The sequence below is a fragment of the Felis catus genome, chromosome B4 (genome assembly GCF_018350175.1).
Source record: "Felis catus isolate Fca126 chromosome B4, F.catus_Fca126_mat1.0, whole genome shotgun sequence".
NCBI lineage: Eukaryota > Metazoa > Chordata > Mammalia > Carnivora > Felidae > Felis > Felis catus.
This window is the reverse complement of record NC_058374.1, coordinates 40603360-40625982: the sequence shown is the minus strand read 5'-3', so window position 1 is coordinate 40625982 and position 22623 is coordinate 40603360. Positions and strand designations below refer to the sequence as shown.

Sequence of the window (22623 nt, the reverse complement as noted above, 5' to 3'; positions counted from 1 at the left end):
AGAAACACAGCCAAAATCTCAGTAAGAACAGCAAGATTTGTGGCTTTCAACTTGCTCTAGTTCCATTCTCTGCTCTCCAGCTCAAAAAATAATAGCCCACTGGTCAAGTGGAGCCTAGCATCCATTAGTGGGAGAACAGGGCTGGAGATTTTTCAAAAACTCATTCTTAAAAAAATTGTAATTCTTTTACCTGTCTGGTGATTCCTTAGTAGATCCCACTTAAAGGTTGACTCAAGCTTATTTAGTGTGAAAAGCCTTTTCCTTGGGAAGGGAGAAGGAACATTGGTTGAAACAATTATAGGCAAATGTTTTAACTTTGTGGCTGTGTAAGCTGATGGATAATGGTTGGTGCAAAGACTAATCCATAGCTTAAAAAGAAAAGTTGGGAAATGAGATGTCAATAGGGCTTTGAAAAGCTCCAATATATTCTTCAATATCTAGAAGGTCATGTGGATGCACAGGTCTTCATACACGTACAGAAAAGCTGTGAAGTGGCCTTAAGCTTTCACCTCTGGTTGATTTGAACCCTGGGCAAGCAGAAAATGAAGGTTGTAAACTATGAAGACTATAAAGAGTGAAGGCTGTAAGGCAGAGCTGTAAACTCTCTGTCTGGGTATTGAAATTGTCCCAAGACACACATACAGAATTGGCAAAGACTGGAATATTTATTGGTAGATTTATCAGGTAGAATTGGGTTTTACTGCAAATGACAGAAAATCAAAACAAAACAAACAACAGAAAAAAACTACAATGACTTAAATAAAATAGCTTTATTTCTCTACTAGGTAAAGAAAGGCAGAGTTAAACAATTCAGGCATGGTATTACAACTCAGGTTCAGGCTACTTCTAGCTTTCCATGTAGCATATCTAGGGTATCTCATGTTCTCTGAGTTCGAGATAACTGCTAAATTTCAGCTATCCCATTTGGATTCCAGGGGCATAATGGAATAAGGGTTAAAAAAGGAACAAGGGGCACACAAGCAATCATTTAAGGAGGTTTTCAGAAGTGACACAGACTGGCCATTAAATCTTTTACTCACTGCAAGGGACACTAAGAAATGTAGATTTTATTTGGGGAGGCCTTGTGCTCGGCTTAAAACTGGGGACAATGGAGGAAAGGATTGTGAATATTTAGATAGGTAACTGGCAGTTTCTGCCATCGTGTGATTAGAGATCTGGGGTTGGGAGAAGTGAAGAGATGTTGAGGTCTGCATCAAAGTTGGCATAGGGCAAAAAGAGAGATTTCACACAAGGATGGACATGAAAGTGGATAAAATGGAATGATAAGTCATGGGAATAAAAGGTACTGCATAGGGAATATAGTTGATGGTATTGTAAGGTGTTGCATGGTGAGAGTTGATAGCTACACTTGTGATGAGTGTAGTATAACATATAGAGATGTTGAGTCACTATGTTGTACACCTGAAACTAATATAACCTTGTGTGTCAAGTATACTCAAAAAAATGGAAAATACCTAAAAAACTAGGTAAAATATTAATAATGTTCCATAATCCAAAATGGAAATAAATCCCATACTAAAACCAAAATCAAGAACTTGCTAATGATATCCTTTTATATTCCATAGTCAGTGTTTGTTGAGTAAGAGAGTTGAGATATTCAGCAAAATATTGTTGACTAGATGACTTTTCCTGTCCTTTAGAACCCAGAAGCCCATCAAGGGGGTAAGCACAGCCTTCCCTAGGTGCTATGGAACTGTCCAAGGGATGTTATGAACCATTTGAATCTGAGCACATGTTTTCATTGTATATATATCATTTTCAGGAAGGTTTGATGGACAAGTTTCCACTATTTCTCTTTGAGGAGAAGGAGAAGTATTAAGTGAGAATGAAGCATATTAGTTTCAAAATGGCAGTTTTGATGGTTTCAAACAAGTAGAATCTATTCTATACTACTCAGATACTTAATGCTGGTAACAGATGGAATCAGTTGTAAAGGGAAATACTATTTTTACTTACTATAAGGTTGGTGTATACCCTATAAAGTATTTCTCTATATTTCACAGAATACTAGTTTACATGATGTATAAAGGTTTCAGAGGCCAAGTAAAAATTTAAAAATTTAGTATAGTCACTCTTAGAAGTTAACAGTTAATCTTAGACATTAAATTAAAGACATGTTCAAGGCTCAGAAAGTCCTGTAGCAAAGGAACTTAACTTAGTGAAAACTAGTACTCCCAATCATCTTGCCACTCTAAACATTTTTCAGCATGTCACGAAATTCCTCAGAAATTTATCTGCAGTAAAAGAAAGTCTTTACTTAATGTCCCATATTTCATGGACTGATACTTTTATTCAAAATTACAACAAAAATGAACTACTAGAAAAATGAAAATAAAAGCAGTCACACAAAATATGAGCCAAATACTTTATTGCTGGAGTCAACAGTCATAAAATCACCCTGTCAAAGTGCTAAAAAGATTTCCAATTGTTCACTACCGAAAAGTTCTGCAGTTATTTTGCTACAGACAGGCAACAGATAGTTGGTGGACTTGGTCCAGTCCACTGACCAGGTGGAACTAATGTACCACTGCCATACAACATTCCCTTTCTCCTGTATTTTCCTAAGGTTGACTATCCCATTCCTTACCTTGTAATGCATGTTTGCTGTTTCTCATGACCAAAAGGCCAATGTTTGTGTCAAAATATGACCTATGAGCTTGGGCTTAACTCAAAGAAACAAAATAAGAGAAACTGAAGCTTGGTTTTTGGAATTTGGCCTTGGCTTTTAATGAAAAGAATCTTCTTTGCTTGGAAGTTGTACTTAGGCACCCTTATTGATCTTTTATCCTTTTATATAACTGAGGATATATCCAGAGATAACTGGGACCTTAAGTGAAAAGAGAAAATAGGCAACTTCAGTCTGGAATTAGAGTCCTTGGCATTCTTGTTGACTAGTCCAGCTTCTAAGTCTTGACCCCTACCTGTCTGACATTTTCCCAGTAATTGCCACTGATACCACTTGCTGTTTAGCCCATCTACCTCTTTGCAGTTGGCCTAATGTTTATCTGACTTAGAACACCTGCTGTGGTCAGGCTCCTGGACTTTCAGGATACCAAGTTCCCTAATATTAGAAGGGCACTTCAATTCTCCTTACCTCTTTGGAATATAAAAGTGCCAGGAATAGATTAAAGGTCCCTGGGAAAATGGGGTGTAGAGGGTTGATCCTGATAAGGGAAGGATTGGGGACGAAAAGACACTTAAATATCAAGGTTGAGACAGAGACAAAGAAAATTTGTCAGCAGAGGAGTTATTCAGGAGTGAAATTTCTCCAGCTATCAGGGGATGGTGAATTGGAGATATAAGGGATAGAGACCAGAAAAAGCCAGGTTTATCTTCTGTATTATGAACAACTAACTTGGATTTACCTCTGATGAAGAACTCCTTTGGGATGAGCCAAATAATAGATGCCTTGGGATCTAATTATTACTAAAAATGAGGCATATTAAGGTGGCTCTGTTAGTAACATGAAGTGGACAGAGATATGTTTCCTGTGGATTGACTACCAGAATCTCGTGCCTCAGTCTGTACTGTTTAGGGCTGACCAATTCTTTCCCCCCACCAACATAACAGCAAAAATAACACAAGACAGAAAAAACAAACAAGCTAATGAACAAAACTCTCCACAAAACTATCTCCAAGCATCACACCAAAATAAAATGATGGAAAATTCAGATAGAGGGTGTCATATGTTGGGAGGGAATATTTATTCCCTCCTCTTGAATTTCCTTCCATTTGGAGAGCTATCCATTAGCAGAACACTCCTAGCCTCCCTCTAATCCCTCATTCATTTCTCCCAAGACAGGAGAAGCAACTTTTCTAGTTGGTGAGTTTGGGATGAGCAATTGAACCTACATGACTCATTTCTTCCTTCTTTGGGATGTGCTTGCAGACAGTTTATTTCCTGAAAAATTCTGAAATGCATCAAAGTCTCTACCATTATGGAGTAGATCTGTGGTTGTCCACTGCCACTTGTGCCAGTGGGGAGGTGACTGCCTAACTGGGGATTCGGTATTAGGAAGCCCACTATCCCCATACTTCTAAGCCATGTTTCTCAACAACCATATCATTCACAGAGGAAAGATCTTATTCTCTTAATGTCTATTCTTCTACTTCAATTTGTTCAGAATTCAGGCTTGAAAAAGAGGAGTGTTATATATTGACCCACTCAGGCCCCTGAATAAGTTATTGTTATTTAAATAGTCTCTTATGGAGGCAGGCTCTCTGACGGGATCACAAAACCTACCTGGTAGAGTTCTTACAAAGATTAATCAGTCATTGTTTAAGAAGGCACTTGTGAATTGTGCTGTAATATACTAATGTAAAAGATTAATAGTAATGATGATATTGGCAATAATGATGACAAAAATAGGTTGAAATATGAACTTCTCTATCTTGGTCCTAGCCACAAATTCCTTGCTTCCTCTTAATCTCCATTCATCCACACCAGCCCAACATGCATCAACTAGATAGTGAATGACCTTAAACTGAAGTATAAAACTTGAGTACCTCTGTAGAGCTCAAATGCTCTTCACTTTTCAATTCTAGGAAATGCAGAAGGTAGTTACTAAGAAAACATTTTGGTAGCATTTACCAACAATACTTGTGGCTTTAAAGATGGTGAAATTGTTTTTAACAAATTGGATTTTTAGGCAAATAATGAATGGGAAGCTGCTGGAATGTTTATTTGAGTTCCTAACAATCCCCAAACATTGTTGCTCTGACAGTCAGAATCAAAACAAATGCTTCCATTTCTTAAACATTTCCTGGTATGATTAACATTTCCCTTTATTTAGAAGAAGAAACAGTTTGAGTCGTGAAGATGCACTTCAATTAAATAGTGCATGAAAGGACAAACATTTATTTAAGAATCTTAAAAGCAATGGGATAGACATTTAATGGCTTAATTTCTCAACCTTTAAAATGGTGGGGAGAAAGATGTAGAAATAATGTTTGCTTTCTCATGAGGTTGTTTTGAAAATTAATAAATTAGTGCTTATTAAGTGCTTGGCTAAAGGATGAGGTGAAAAATATCACACACCATTTCCATTATTCTTTTCCAATGTTCATTTGCCACCAATAAAAGCCTGAGCCCCAGGCACAGTCTTTTGTACTCTTGTCTTTGCAAAAAATCGCCTACAAGTTCTATTTATTCTAGTGATAAATCATAATTAATAATTCATCCATTATGCTATCAGAGACACAAGGCCAAGGATGCACCGCCCTAAGCATTGGCAGGCTGAACACTCTCTCTTGCTCTGCTGCCTGTTATTTGTTTGCAGAGAAGTGTCTATGGCAAAGACCCATGAAGCCTGAAGGGAAAGGCACCCTCTTGGTTGATTGAGATCCATGACTTTGGAAGACACATTTGGCATCTTGTAGGAAGAGGCCATGGCTAGTGGAATCAGAAGACTGAAGAAGGCAAAGAGGAAAAAATGGCTAAGGGTTGGGTCACACCTTAACCATGCCTAGAAGCTTAAGGGAGCATTTTTTCTAACTCATCTTCTCTGGTTTATGATGGACTTGTTTGCCATACCCGAGATATCAATGAGTACCTATTGGACTCTGCCCATTACATGTGCCCCTTAGTCTGCAGAAATGCATTTAATAGATTTCAATTTCAGGCATTGATCAATGGTCAGAACTTCACTTTAAGAAACTGCATCCTTCCTTTCAAGAATTAACAATATATGGGAAATCCTAGGGAATCATCGTATCTTTCCAATAACACCATGACCCTACATGTTTTGTCTGTACTCTGGCCATAAGTAAATGCCTGCTATTAGGTCAGGATTAACAACTGGATGTGCTAAGACAATCTAAAAAGGGAAGCAGTCATGAGCTAAAGAAACTGTCCATTAATCCAGGAACTGAATAAGCAACACACAGGAACAATTTACTTAATCTGCCTACTGATAGCTGTCAGACTTTGGTCAGTGGCCAAACCTCTCTAGACAGACCACAGGGCAAGCTTCTATCCCAAGGTTTTTTGTTCTTTTTTTTTTTTTTTTTGATGGTACATGCCATGAATTGGTAAGCACTACAATGTATTCCTTGATGACACATTTAAAGGCAGAATAATAGGTTGGATGTTTCATGGGGCTGATTTTATTTTTTTAATTTTGTAATTTTTAAAATTTTTTACGTTTATTTATTTTGAGAGAGAAAGAGAGGGAGAGAAAGAGGGAGAGAGCACAAACAGGGGAAGGGAAGAGAGAGAGGGAGAGAGAGAGAATCTCAAGCAGGCTCCACACTGTCAGTGCAGAGCCTGATGTGGGACTTGATCCCACAAACTGTGAGATCATGACCTGAGCTGAAACCAAGAGCCAGACATTTAACTGACTGGACCACCCAGGTGTGTTCATGAGACTGATTTTAGAAAGGTGCATCTCAGATCACAAAGTATTTTAAGTTGTATAGGATCTGGGAGACCATTCGATGTTACTTTTTTTTCTAAATGGATGGGAAAACAAAAGGCTCAGAGAGTGGCTCCATCCTGAATTGTATGTTTGTAGGTTCCAGAATCAAAACTCTCCAAATAGCGTCCCTCCCTCATTACCCAGATCATACTTATTAATTAGGTGCTCCTAATTTGTTCTCCTCCCATATTAGGAAACTACACTTTTTGTCTTTCTGGGTCTAACTTCCACTGTGCAAAGAACAGATTAACTATCACCTTGTAGATTTCCCCTCAAACCTTATCCCAACACCTCTTTTATAACACTTTTCACTCTGCAGATTTGTTGTTTATGTGTCTGCCTACCTTTGTTAGGCTTTGAGCCCAGGTCCCCAAACACAGTAGGAACTTGTATTAATTTTATTCACATGAAATGATATCAGCAACAATATATGGAAAGAAGTCAGAAAATCCAAGTGGTGGGAAATGTACACAGTGTGAAAGGCTTGCCCTAAAGGGAAAATCAGAAGTATCCTGAAAAATCTGGTCAAACTGCTAACTCTCAAGGAATGGGTATAAAAGGCAACATTTTGGTAGCTACATTATTAATAAATGATAAGAGATTGTAGTTCTGCACTGTATTTCCACTTTTAGTAATTTTACATTGTGATTTATTTTGAGCTCAACCCATTTTATGTCATTTTAGGTCAATTTGAAAAAATTCTTAAAGCAAAATCAACAATATTTGGAGCAAAACATAATCCTATTCCTTAATCACTGTGACACATGCTAAAACAATATATAGAACTCAGAGTCTAGCACCTCTCTGTATACAACTGTCAGCCATGAGGAATGTGGGTAAAGGCTGAAGTGCATGCCAAGGTTCCCATGGATGTGTGTGGATGCTCTGTAGTTGGGAGGTGTGGTCTAGCATGGTGGCTAAGAGCAGAGGCCCAGGACAAGACCAGAGAATGTGCCTTACTTTTGCCAGATCTGGATCCATGACCTTGGAAATGTTGCTGAGCACCTTAAAAGCCCAATTTGACATCTCATGGGTTTGTCCTGGAGAAAATTAAAATCCTAGTCTACATTTGGCATACATACAGTAAACATTCAATAAATGGGTGTTGTGGTAGTAATGACAGTTGTTTTGAATTGTGAAAGAAAGACCAAGTTTCGTGTACTTTCTCCTTGGTCTTCATGTATCCTGTCCCATCATTCTCTTGTTCATCTGCCCATCCCAACTAGGCAAAAATCACTCATAGAACCAGAATTGGTGGGCTGTAGTGGTTATGAGTTCCTGTTCTGCAGCAAACCACCAGAGTTTAAGTCTTGGCCTCTCCTTTTATTCACTGTGAGAATCTGCAGAAGCAGACCACAAAAGGCAGAAATCTAAAGATCTAGAAATTGAGGCAAAGTAACTTTTGGACAAGTTCTACTTTAAAGACTTTCCAGGGCATGACCCCAAAAAGCAGTTCTACAAGCATACATAAGATATACAATTTATTAACCTATTTTGTCAATAAATATATATTGAGTGCTTGCTATGTGCCGGGCACTGCTCTAGGCACTAGAGACTTGGCAGTGAGTCAATTAGACAGAACTCCGTGTTGCCATGGAATTTATATTTATATTATGTTACTTTCTATGTAAGATACATGCACATGTAGGGAAAATTCCTAAGAGTAGGTCCTGGTTAAGAGCTCAATGACAGAGAAAAAAAGGCAGTGGTCATGTGCAGTTTATCTCCCCACCTTCACCCTATCCAGTATATTCTGTCCTTTTTCATCCCACACAGGACTAAATATTGAAATGGAATATTATTATAGAGGTAATCTTGGATTTTCTCCAATTTATATCTAAAACAAACAATGTGCTTACAGATTTTGCTACTTTATCATTAGTAACAAAATTTTATCTTCACAACTCATACCTCATCCCTGATCTTCTCCCACCAGAGATGAGCTTGGACGTGAGGTCCTTTGGTATAGCTTCTCTCCACCCTTGACAGATTCTGAAAAATTACAAAACTTGTCAAGATAGGCCAGGTTGGCAAAAGTATGGGACAGATAAGGGCCTTGCAGTGTTGTGGAGGCTTGAGGAGTCTTCTCTCCTTGACCTGGTAAGCAATCAAGAACTCATTCCCAACAGCTTGCCCCAATGGCGGTGCCTGTGCTGGGCAGTCCAAGGCTAGTGCATCTGCTCTGGTGCTGACCAAGCACTTTCCTGCCCAAGTTTGAGGCCACCTCCTCAGCATGTTGATGTCACTATTGTCCTAGTGTGACCCCTGGCTCCCCGGAATATCAAAATGATAGTGTGAAGCTGTTCTTTTGTAGAGCTTGTGGGGATTTCTGTTGATTCCCAGTTGCTATGAAAATGCCTTCCACAAATAAATATTTGCATATGGTTGAGGAACAACCCCCCTTCAAGAATGTATGTATTTTATTTAATATTGAAAGTACTTAAGCACACAACTTGAAAGTTCAGTGCACAACTTAACTGGCAATAGCCAGCTTTTTCCAGAAGGAACGTTGCTTCTCTTTGACTATGCACTTCCATTCCTAACGTCTCCTTCTCCTTCTCTTTTCCTTCCTGCTTATTTTCTCTTGGTTCTTTTTCTCTTTACAGTTTTACTCCCTTTTGTCCTCTCAGATCTTTTCTACATTCTCTCATTTGTGTCTCCTCTTCTCCCTGTTTCTTCTATTTTGCTTTTTCTCCTTATAAAGCAGAGTGTATTCTGGACAACTAAATCTGTATGTGACTGGTTTTGATCAGCTCTGGTCATCGAGACCATGAGTGACAGAAGTCTCTGTCCCTTGGCTGCCTGTCACAGTATAGGCCTCTGGCCAAGACCCACTTCCGGTGCTTGCTTGGAGAGATGCTGAGTGGTCCTCCTGGCAAGTGCACAGATGGTGGGTGATGGAGTCCGGATGCCGAGACTTAGGGCAGGTCAAAACAATGATTGCTCAAGTGTAAACTGTGCTAATTGCTGGGGACACAGGGAGAGCCAGGTCCCAGTGGAGTACATGCCAGAGTGGAGTACCATAAGCAAGGGGTGGCTTAAATTGTTCACAGATTGATATTAAGTCTCCTGGCCTGAGCTTCTAGGCTGCTTTGGCTTTAATTCTCACCTTATTGATGTAGAGACTGAACTCTGTAATTTCACTCCACAACATAAAAGTTGATTTGATCATTTGTAAATCTTGCCCTAATGGTGGAGATATTTTTCTTGAAAGACATCTCATTTAAAACATTATACATAGACACACAGTGACATACACACACACACACACACACACACACACACACACACACGCTTCATTCCAGAAACAGCACCATTACTCCTCTATAAATAACCAGCTTTACAGTAACTAGTTTTACAGTAATCATGTCCTTGCATTACTTTATGGTTTTATCACTTAAGTGCCTCTCTAAATACTATAGTTAAATCTTGCACATTTTTAAAAACTTTGTCTCTCTACACTCCCTTTAATCTACAGTTTCTTTCTTCCTCCTTTTCTCTCTTTTCTTTACAATTTGTATTGATGAAACTGGGCAGCTGACCTACAGTCTAGATTTTGCTCAGTGTATACTCCTGATATAGCTCATCATGCTGCTTCATCTTCTGAATTTCCTACAAATTGGCAGCTAGAATCTGAGGCTTGATCAGACTCAGATGCAATCTCTTTTGGCAAAACTATGGGTGATGGTGTGTTCTTTCATCACAGTCTTGTGCCTGGTTTTCACTCCTTTTTGGGGTGTGAGTAGCCATTGTTGCTCAATACCTAAACTCATGAATTCACTGGTGGTTGGTGGCATCTTAATCTATAATTTCATTTTTCATCAAATAGTTTGACTATTTGTATAAGGAAACACTTTTTCTCTTCCAATATTTTGTTACTCAGTGGTACAGTTCATATGGCACAGGCAGGATAAGTGCTTGAATCTTACACTTCATTTACCCAGTTTTCAAGAAGATGGCTTGGCTCTTTGTCAGCCTCTGGAGGTAACAAATTTCAAATATCATGATAAATCTGTGGATTTAAGGGGCACCTTGGTGGCTCAGTCAGTAAAGCATCCAACTCAATATTGGCTCAGGTCATGCTCTTCCTCGTGAGATCAAGCCCCACATTAGGCTCTGCATTGACAGCACGGAGTCTGCTTAGGATTCTCTCTCTCTGCCCCTCCCTTGCTCTCTCTTTCTATCTCTCTCTTTCTCAATAAATAAGTAAACATTAAAAAAATAAATCTTGGATTTATTTATTTCTTTAAAAATTTTTTAACTTTTATTTTTGAGTGAGAGAGAGACAGAGCATGAGTGGGGGAGGGGCAGAGAGAGAGGGAGACACAGAATCTGAAACAGGTTCCAGGCTCCAAGCTGTCAGCACAGATCCCAACACAGCCTTCGAATTCACGAACTTGAGATCATGACCTGATCTGAAGTTGGATGTTTAACCGACTGAGCCACCCAGGTGCCCCTAAATTTGTGGATTTAGAAAGATTTTGATGGGTTTTAATTCATTGCAATTCCTTTCCTTATTAAAGCTCAAATTGTCCCCTCTTTGGCTACTGAGAGCATTTTTACACAGGTTCCTGAGTCCTTTTGACTCTGGTATGGCCAGATCTTCCAGGCTGACTTTGCATATTTCTCTGTGAAGCCCTATTTTTTGTTTATTTAAATTGGGAAAGACTATTTTAATACCACAATGTGGTCACTAGAGATGCTGATTGCTACTGAATTGTATGTATGTAATATATATACAATATGAATCTCTCTATATTTATATAAGATAAATATATCAATATAGATAATCTTCTATGCACACACATATAGTTCATACTGATATTTCCATTTCAAATCCACTACTACATGGTATTTCCTTGATCTCTTCTAAATTGCTTGTATGTCTCCTTCCACCCATACTTTAATCCTGGCTATCAGTGACACCAGTAATGATAGAATTAAAATGTCCCATAATATATTTGCTCTATCCTACATTATACAAACAACAGTTTCAGAATAACAATATTAATACCACTTGACCAGTTATTATTACTTAAAACAGTCAAAAAGTCTTTGGCTATGTTATTTCCATTCTTCATTTTATTTTTGTAATGATTATATTACATCTACCTCATCAGAGCTCATATCCACTCCAAACATAGCATACTCTCTCCTGCCTAACCCTTATTTAATCTCAGTTCTACGAGGATATGTATATTTGAGTGCATGTACATGTAATGATCACTACTAGCCCTTGTATCTATTTCTCTTTAGTCTCTCTCTCTCTCTCTCTCTCTCTCTCTCTGTATATATATATATATATATATATATATATATATATATATATAATATTTATTGTCAAGTTGGCTGACATGTAGTGTATACAGTGTGCTCTTGGTTCTGGGGGTAGATTCCCAGTGATTCATCACTAACAACACCTAGTGCTCATCCCAACAAGTGCCCTCCTCAATGCCAATCACTCATTTTCCCCTCTCCCCTGCCATCCCCCCCCCCATCAACCCTCAGTTTTTCTGTATTTAAGTGTCTCTTATGGTTTGCCTCCCTCCCTCTCTGTTTGAAACTATTTTTTTCCCCTTCCCTTCCTCCATGGTCCTCTGTTAAGTTTCTCAAGTTCCACATATGAGTGAAAACATATGATGTCTGTCTTTCTCTGACTGTCTTATTTCACTTAGCATAATATCCTCCAGTTCCATCAACGTTGATGCAAATGGCAGGATTTCATTCTTTCTCATTGCCAAGTAGTATTCCATTGTATATATAAACCACACCTTCTTTATCCAAAGGAGTGCTGATTCATAGAGACACATGTACCCCAATGTTTATAGCAGCACTCTTTCTAGTTTTTTTGGTTGTCTGAAGCTCATTGTTTAGTAAATTCCTTGGAAGGTGCTCATGGAAACAAAGTTCTCTGATTCTGCATGCTGATGCTAGAAAACAATTGTCTGGCCTTTTCTTCCACTAAGTATCTTAAATAAGTCATTCCCTTTTCTTGTTGTATAAAGGTCTGATGATAAAATGTTTTATTCCCTCTAGGTAATGTACTCTTTTTTACCTAGATGCTAATGTAATTTTTTTAATTTCTAAAAAAAATTGGTGGTGTTATTAGAATACATGTTTATGGCAACGATGCTGCACTGATATTATCAGGTATATTGTGTATCCATTCTTTCAGTATCTGTTTTCAAATAATTTTTTATTTCAGGAAAATTTTTCTATTTTTAGTATTTGTTCTTTTCCTTTGCTTTTTATTTTAAATTATTAATTTTTATTATTTTTAAAGAGAGTGAGAGTATGCAAGAGGAGGAAAGGAGCAGAGGGAGAGAGAAAGAGAATCCATGCTGAGCATAGAGACCCAAGAGGGGCCGAATCCCACAACCCTGAGTCATGACCTGAACCGAAATCAAGAGTTGGATGCTCAACCATCTGAGTCACTCAGGCGCTCCACTGTTTGTTTGTTTGTTTGTTTTTGTTTTTATTCAGAAACATCTATCATTCTATCTATCTATCTATCTATCTATCATTGGTGTGATGGATCTTGGTCTATTTTTCATATCTGTCACCTTTCTTTCAAACACTTTTAACCTCTTCATTTCTTTCTGATTTAATTTTTCTTCCTCTTTAATTTATATTTCTTTGAAATCATTATCTGTTGTGCTCATTTGCTCTTGCTTTCCTTCTCGTTTAGTCTTTACTTCTAAACAGAGTTTTTCATGTATTTCCAATTTTTTCTGTCACTTTGATTTCTGACCTTTTCAACTTTTGACTTATGTTGTGTCCTCATATCTTGTATTATATTAGTTTCTCTGAGCTCATTTTGAAATATTATGTTACAGTTTTGTTTTTTTAACACCACCTTTCTGACATGCTTTCATGCCTGCAGGGATGTTTTACTGACACTTACTCTCTTTTTTCTTTTCCTTTTTCTGTTTACTTATTTTTTGAGGTGGTGGAGGGGCAGAGACAGAGTAGGACAGAGAATCCGAAGCAGGCTCTGCACGGACAGCAGCGAGCCCTAATGCAGGGCTTGAACTCATGAACCCTGAGATCATGACCTGAGTCAAAGTTGGAAGCTTAAACTGACTGAGTCACCCAGGGGGCCCTCTCTTTTTTCTTATAGTAGCTTTGAATTGCAATTGATTTCACTGTAGGTTCATATGTTGAGTTGATATGCTGAGATTTCCTATTTCCCCCTCCTTTTTCCTCTTTTATGTGTACCTTTTCTTTCCTTATATTCTCTATTTGCTTAATTTTGATTTCATCTCTCAGTGCCTCAGCACAGGGCCCTGTTCTGGAAAAAAATCCTGTGGTTAGACTTATAGGAGCCTTTTAGGCCTCACAGCAGGCCCTTTGTACTCACCTGCTGGCTGGGGTGGGTAAGTAGCTTCCAGGTTCAGCTGCAGCTCTCATATTTTTTCACTGCTCTTTCCAGTAATGGCAGTTTGGCTATTTGGGATTCTCCTGTTTTCAGGTCAGCAACAGTCACCCAGTTTAGTTGCTTTTTGTCCCCTCCTTCCTCCCTCCCTCCTTTCCTTCCTCCCTCCCTTCCTCCCTCCCTTCCTCCCTTCCTTCCTTCCTTCCTTCCTTCCTTCCTTCCTCCCTTTTTTTTTGCACAGATACTGATAACTTGCAGATCTGTGGCAGTTGGCATTTTGCCTCCATCCACTTGTATTTTGCCAACGGGTTTTGCTGTAAATGCTGCCCATGGGTTTTTATTTTGCCATCTACTTACTTTGTCTCTTCTTAATATATGGGTTTGGGAAGATCCAAAATATATGCTTCTGTTGCCACCTGCATCCTTCAATACCTCATGTCACTGTGAACAAAGTCAGTGTGTGCACTGCATGTGGGCTGCTTCTTTGAAGATTTAATTTACATAAAATGACATTCATGGGCCTTAAGAGTTCAGTCTGATGAGTTCTGAGGATTGTACACACTCCTATAATCGCCAGCCAAAGTTTCCTCCCATCCCTTTGTAGCTGATCCTGCTGCCTGATCCTGAGCTGATCCTGATCCCAGCTCCTACCAGAGGCAGCCACTCCCTGATTTTCATGACCATAGATGAGTTTTTACCTGTTCTTAGACTTCACATAAATGGAGCACAAGTTTCCTTCTATTCCTATGTCATCATTGAGGACTTATTTAAAGTCAAATATCAGTGTTGAATTTTACAAGATGTGTTTCCTGCATGTATGAAGTTGTTATATGATTTTTCTCCTCTATTCTGTTAATGTACTGAATTATATTGATTTATTTTAAAAATGTTAACTGTGATTGTTAGTATTTTGTTAAGGGATTTTAACTTATGTTTATAGAAATGTATTTTTTAGGTTTTGGCTTTAAGATGATTTTGGCCTCATAAAACTGAATTGGTAAGGGATATTTTTTGGTCCGTTTTCTGCAAAACTTTGTATAAGATTAGTATTATGTATTCTGTAAAGGTTTCGTTAATTCCACCATTTTGGCATGGAGTTTATTTTGTGGAAAGATTTTAAATTATGGGTACACCTTTAAAAATAGATATAAGGCTTTTTAGAGTTTTAAATTTCCTCTGAAGTTAGTTTTGATAAGTTGTTCTTTGACAAGATTTTATTCATTTCATTTCAGTTGTCTCATTTATTGCCATAAATTACTAATAAACATGAACCATTGTCCTTTAAATGTTTTTAGGATATTCAATGTTGATAATATTTCATTTATGATATTGGTAATTTGGTTTTATATTTTCCTTAAAAGTTTAGTATAATTTAGCAATGAAGATAGGGGCATAGAACATCCTTTGTGGGAGAGTTTAACCATGATTCAATTTTCTTAATAGATATAAGGCTATTTTGTGTGTGTGTTTCTTCTTGAGTTAGCTTTGATAGTTTCTGTCTTTCAAGAATTTTCTCAATTCATCTAAATTGTTAAAATCATCATCGTGATGCTTTTAATAATATTCCCTTATTAATGCCTGTATAATCTGTTGTGATATTTCCTCTTTCATGCCTGATATTGGTCATTTGTGTTTTCTCTCTTTCTTATATTTTTACTGATTTCTCTGGTTAGAGATTGCTCAATTTTATTGATATTTTCAAATAATTAGGTTTGGTTTCATTTATTTCTCTGATGTTTTATTTGCTTTCTATTTTATTGATTTTGTTCTTTATTACCTTTTTTCCCATCCTTGTTTATGGTTTAATATTATCTTCTTTTCCATTCTTTGTAAGTGGAAGTTTATATCATTGATTTGAAACTCTTTTTAAAAATAAGAAATTGGTGCAGTTAGGCAATTAGCATTTCTCTAAACATTGCTTTATTTGCATCTTACATGTTTTGACATGTTGTGTTTTTGTTTTCAGTTAGCTCAAATTTTTTTGGCCAAGGTGCTATTTAGAAGTATATTGTTTAATTTAGAAAAGTATGGAGATTTTCCACATTTTTATATTATTATTGCTCTCTGGTTTAATTCTGTTGCGGTCAGGGGCACCTGGGTGGCTCAGTCAGTTGAACATCTGACTTTGGCTCAGGTCATGATCTTATTGTTCATGGGTTCAAGCCCCATACTGGGCTCTGTGCTGACAGCTCAGAGCCTGGAGTCTGCTTCGATTCTGTGTCTCCCCCTCTCTCTGCCCCTCTCCCACTCATGCTCTCTCTCTCTCAAAAAACTTTTAATTCTATTGTCGTCAGAGAATATGCTTTGTATTATTTCAATTGACTTAAATTTGTTATGACGTCATTGGTCTATCTTGGTGACTGTTGTGCACTTGAAAAGAATATATAACATGCTGTTGGTGAGTCATACATACTATAAATATTAATTACTTCAAGATGGTTGGTATTGTTATTCAAGTCTTCTATATCCTTACTGATTTTCTGTCTATTCTTTCCCTCAATACTGAGGGAAGAGTGTTAAAATCTTCAGCTGTAATTGTAGATTATAGTATTGTCTATTTCTCCTTTCAGCTCTATCAGTTGTAACTTCATGTGTTTGGAAGGTCTTGTATATACATATTTGGAATTGTTCTGTCTTCTTGATTAATTAACTCTTTATCATTAGAAAATATCTTTCTTTATCCCTGAAATATTATTTGGTCTGAATTCTACTTTATCTGATATTGATACAGCCACTCCAACTCTCCTTTGATTGGTGTTTTTTGCATGATATATCTTTTCTCTTATCTTTCCTTTTAATCTATCTACGTCTTCATATTTAAATTGGTTTCTTATAGACAGCATTTAGTTGTGTATTGTTTTTAATCCATTAACAGACAATCTCTGTCTTTTAATTGGAACAGTTAGTCTATGTACATTTAATGCGTAAGTCTACAGTTTGGTATTTGTTTTGTGTTTGTCCTATTTGAATTTTGTTGTCTTTCCTCTTCTCCTAATTTCTTTTATGGGAATTCATTATTTTCAATACCTTATTTTATTTCATTGATTAACCTCTGGCCACATTTCTTTGTATCATTTTTACTAGCTGCTGTATACATTATAATATGTATACATGTATAACATGTATAACACGTATAATTTTTTACAGTATACCTTCAAGTAATATTATATTACTTTAAAACCTATATTACACTACTTTACAACCAATTATAACCATGCAATTCCATTTATCTCTTTTCAGCCTCTTGTTATTTTGTTATGACATTTACTTGACTTCTATATGCTATAAACCCCAAACCCATTTTTATTTACTTGGTTTAATAAATATATACTACAGTTATCTATCATCTATCTTTCTATGTATCTTTTTATCTATCTCATCATTATATTTATATTTCTTTCTATCTTTTTATCTATCTCATAATTATATTTATATTTGACCTTTATATTGTGCTCTAGTCCTTCATGCTGGTTTGGTGTGGTTTGAGTTTCTACTATCAGCTCTCATAAGTCTGGATCACTTTTTTAAGCATTTCTTGAACTTCAGGTATTCTATTAATGAATTATGCCAGTTTTCATCTATGTAAAATTGTTTCCTTTTTGCTACTATGTTTGAAGTATATTTTCATTGGATATATGGTTCTAGTTTTTTTCCCCCCACTTTAAAGATGGAATCCATTGTATTTGGGCCTTAATTATGTCCTATGATTATGAGAAGTTAGGTGTCCTTTCTTTTCATTGTTCTTTGGTGTGGAATGAGTTTTCACACTTTGATTGCTCTTAAATTTCTTCTTTACCTTTGGTTTTTACCAATTATTTTTTCTATGATGTGCTTAGGGGTGTGTGTGTGTGTGTGTGTGTGTGTGTGTATGAGTGTGTATGTGTGTGTACAAATGCTGTGCTTATCCTACTTGGGGTTTGCTGAGCTTCTTGGATCTGTGGGTTAATACCCTTCCTAAATTTTAGAAAATTTTCACCTATTATTTCTTCAAACATTTCTTCTACCCATTTTGTCTCTCCTCTTCTTTTGGTAGTATCACACAGATTTAAGATGCTCTCCCTCAACCCCCTTTTTTTCTTCCTCATTATTCTTTGTGTTTCAGTTTGGATAATTTCTATTGAATAAACTTTATGTTGAGTGATCTTTTTGTCTTTACTCTTGATTTTCTCTTAAGTGAACCAAATAAGTTCTTCATTTCTGACGTACTTTTTATTTCTAGAATTTTCATAATTATTTTAAAATCCCTGTCTTATGGTTGCATTATCTGAATCATTACTTATTTTGCTTCTATTGACTATTTCTTGATTTTTACATGTCTTGTCATTCTGTATGACAAGTATTTTGTGTAAAAGAATAAAATAGATTTCAGTAAATATGTCAAAAAAAGAGTAGGCCCCTTTTTCTGTCAGGCCGCTATTGTGGGATGAGAAGAGACATTAATCAATCTGTCCTATATTTGAAATGGATCTGGGCTTTACTGCAGCTAGATTCTGCAGTTAGATTCACCTAACCACTCTTTCAAATATTTTGGGCTGGAATCAGAACTCCTGTAGCAGGTATTAGTATTTGAGAACTTGCGTGATTCTGGACTTCTCTTTGTATTTATAGTTCAGCTGCCAGCTTTCAAGTTGGTGAGAAGTTCTTTGTTTTCCACTCTCAGTATTAGTGCACTATACCTCAGAAGATATGTTTTCACTCTGCTGATGTGTCCCTACATTTTGGAAAACTACCTCAGTGCATTTGGTGAAGGTCTGAGGATTTCTTTCAGCTATCTTGTCTTACCTCCAAACTTTGGCAACTGTTGCTTCGTGCTTGATGATGGTCCTTAGTTCTCATGCTCCATCCTCAGGCTTTGGAAATTCCTGTGGTGTGCTTGGTGAAGGTCAGGAATCTTGGAAGGATCTACTTCAGCTCTACTGCCTTAACCATAGTCTTCAGAGAATTACCGCAAGGCATTTGAGGAAGGCCTATAGGAAAGAGTTGTGTGGTAGGTACAGACTCATTTTGTGTTGGGGATCTTTCACATTCTAATCTCTCAATCTAGCCCACGTATGGCTGTTGAAAGTTCGTTAGAAGTTCGACTGTTTTCTTTTTATTCCATCAATGGTACATTTCTCCTCTTTCTATTGCTCTGGGTAAAATGAGCCATGGGTCTCGTCTTTTCTAGGAAGTGTTCATAACTTTCTATAATTTAGTTTATTTAGATTTTTTAAAGTTTTGTTGTTGTTGTTATTGTTGTTGTTTGCATCTAAACTGTGTTACAGATTTGTTCAGAAGAAACTATGTTTCTTAGCTTATCAAACTTATTCTCATTGTAAGGGTAAGATCTCTTTTCATTTTCTATGTCTTAATGGAAACAGAAATTCCACTTATGGTCTTCTTAACCATTCCCACTTTCTCTAAAGATCAGACTGGAAAATGGTTCTCTTGGTATTTCTGCACATTATTTATTCATAGTGAGACTTCAATTATAGGTAAAAACAAAATCTAAATTCACTGTGTTCAGTCCCTTGCAAATGGAATCACCTAGCCTTGTGGTTTTAAATGACATCTATATGCTGTTGTGCATACCAGTGCCTACCAGCTGATATCAGTTTTGCTTAAAATATTACAGAGAACAGAATTATTATCACTTTTTTTGTTTAAAGAAAAATTTGAAGAATAAGTTACTGGTAGACACAGCCCAAATTCTCAATAATATGTTAATAAGTCTATAAGCTAGTCTAGTAGGTAGCTGACAAGTCACAAAAGGTAGCAGTCCACATCTCTAAACATAGGTGAAATACAGCAGAGAGACCCATGTGGGTGATACTCAGACATCCAAGTCAACCACTGCTAGCAATGGAATTAGAGGGAGACTGACAACAAATAAGACCCTAACCCTTGATTTGTAATAAATGTATCTGCTTCCTGGGAAGGAATTGCCAAATGCAAGACATGACTCAAATGTACATGGCAGCTAAGGTATAAGACCGATGAACAAGATAGCAAGCTGTGCCCAGGTGAAAAGACTAATAGTGATGGATGGAGTTTGAGTCTTGGGTACGCCACTTATGTGTTGTGGTGGCTTCAGCAATTTATTTAACCTTTTCATTCTGTTTCCTCCACGATAAAATAAGAATAATGATAGCTACTTCACTGGGTTTTGGGGATATTCATGAGAAGAATAAATGTGAAAGCTTCTGGTTCATAATGGACACCCCTTCCTCATTTACCTCTCTTCACCCAAAATTATGGCACTTGGATTTTGGATCAAGCTAATTGTGGGTTTCTGCTGTTGATATTACCATCATCATTGTCACTGTTGTTGTCATTGTGGTTGTTATTATAGATGTTAGAGCACTAGAATGGAAAAAAAGCAATTAACTGATGATTACAGAGTCTCTGATGATGTTGACAAACAGCTTTCCCCACAATTTAATTTGTGGACTAAGGAAACAAAACCAGATCAAATAAGTGGTTTGGTGGTAATTTACAACAAATCAATTTTTGGATAATTCCTAACAAGTTAAACTGATGTTTGCAAGCCTGTGGTTGTAGATGCACGTTTCCCAGTTCACACACACATGCCTGAGATGTGTAGCATTTCTCAGACCCCCAGCAAGTGTTGATGGACAGAATCTCTTTCTGAGGAGGTAGTGGCTCAAGCAGCATTCTCTCAGAACCACGTTCAAAGTTACATTATGTGCCTGCATGATGTCAAACAAGTTAGTGTTCACATCAGTCTGTATTTGCATAGCTTGTTATGGTTGATGAATTAGACCAAAAACATGGAAGGAGACCAAAGCAAAGTCATTCTGTATAAAGTCATTCTTCAACCTCACTCATTTGTCAGACCCTAGTTTTTGAAGATACACAGAGCTCTCTAAAGACATGCTTCAAGCAACATTTGTACAGAGAAAAAAGCTGACATGCTGACTGGTTCACCAACTTTAAGCCAATCATTGAATCAGTTCCTACTTCACCGGTGGGTTTCTATCTCAAAGGAATCACCTCCTAATTTTAATCCCAAGAAACAAGTAAGGAAGAAAAAAGAAACACTTATCTAATTTTTATTATGTGTGCCTCTTTGCAAGGCACTTTTAAAAGGGGGAATATACTTCTATGTAGTAACGTACTGTTTAAAATATAACAAAATTATGACGGTACATATCAAACTCACCTGCTTGGTGTGGTTAAGGCAATTGTTCTGACTTCAGCCATGACTTATTTTTTGAGTGCTTAGATCCTTGATACCTTTCATCTATTTCTCCATCACACGTTAGTCCCTAATAGGGCTGTTCAGTGTGGTTGTTTCCTTGTATAAAACTACTTTCCCAAATACAACAAGCACTCAGCCCCTCTATTGTTCTACATATGCTAATGTTAGATTTTTGAATACACAGTCTTCAACAGCTATATGTCTATATCTGGCTATTTTTGTTCCTAATTGATAATACACAGAACAATACAACATTTTGAAAACCCCCTTCACCTAGAGAAAATGTCTACCTATGCTATCTGGGAATGCTTTCTTTTTCCCTTGACCTGGTAGGAAAGAGTTGCATAAATTTCCTTTAATGATAAGTGTGAACAATTCTTGAAATTCTCTATACTTGAAGACATTTATTTCCAGGGTGCCTGGGTGGCTCAGTTGGTTAAGCATCTGACTCTTGATTTAGGATCAGGTCATGATTGCACATTTCCTGCATTCAAGCTATGCATCAGTCTCTGTGCTGACAGCATGGAACCTGCTTGGGATTCTCTCTTTCCCTATCTTTCTGCCCTTTCCCCACTCATGCTTTCTCTCTCTCTCTTTCTCTCTCTCAAAATAAAGAAATAAACTCATAAAAAGGTATTTATTTCCTATAATTTGACTGATTTCTATTCTACATTATTCTGTGTCACCTTCCAATCCAACCCTAACCCTCTAGTAGTATGTTAAGACTGCATCCACTGCTGCCTCAGTATGGTTTTTTTTACTTATTTACTTCTCATTATTACATGGATGTCTTTGTACAAATGTTATCTCATTGCACTTCTACAAGATAACTTTTAGAGATGTGTATAATAGATAAGAAAACTGATGCTCAGAAAGATTGAGTAGTTTGTCCAAATTCACAGAGCTAGGAAATGGTAGAACTGGACTGCAAATTCAAGGCAATCTTAATCTAAAGTTATGTTCTTTCTATTGGCTCTGGAAACCTCAGTTGTGATCCATAAGCTTGGTGACTCCCACAGTCAGGTCATGCACAGGTCTGTAAGGTTGTTTCTGAGCAACATATCAGGGCTACATCCCATTACATGCTCAGAGCATTTTCACTGGGTTTCTCTGCTCCCCCCCCCCCATACTTGTGCATCTTTGTCCTGCTGAGTGCTGATTTCTGACTGTAACATGTATTTCAGAAGCAGCTAAGCATAAGTAACCACATACAAACTCAGATTATTCAATGTCTCATTCTTACACTATATTCCACTAGAATGTCAGCACTAGAAGAGAACCTAAAGACTAGGTTGAGCCAAGCCCCTTGTCTAATAGACTAAAAAATTAAAACAGAAGAGAACCCAACCACAGTACCACCCAGAGAGCAGACAGCCTCTGCCTGTATAAGAATGGGACTAGAAATGTGAACATGCATTATCAAAGCTTTAGCAACCTGACACTGATCAGCAAAAGACAATCTTGTGTGGAAGAAAGTTTGTGGCTGCTAATGGTAATCTATGATGATGTCTCACTAAGGATTTATTTAGACACTAGTCTTGGACACAGATGCTTTGTGTTTGGAATTCATAATAGAGAAGATGCTTTGTACTGTATAATGTTATTGTATA

At 37.1% G+C, this 22623-nt stretch overlaps 1 long non-coding RNA gene across 1 annotated transcript; it reads right to left on the bottom strand.

Moving 5' to 3' along the window:
* Positions 1-2485: 2485 nt before the first annotated feature.
* Positions 2486-18851, bottom strand: LOC123386819. The gene is made up of 3 exons (XR_006601264.1): positions 18595-18851; positions 8349-8429; positions 2486-2848 (listed from the first exon to the last, which is right to left on the bottom strand). It is a non-coding gene; the product is annotated as an uncharacterized LOC123386819 (long non-coding RNA).
* Positions 18852-22623: the final 3772 nt, after the last annotated feature.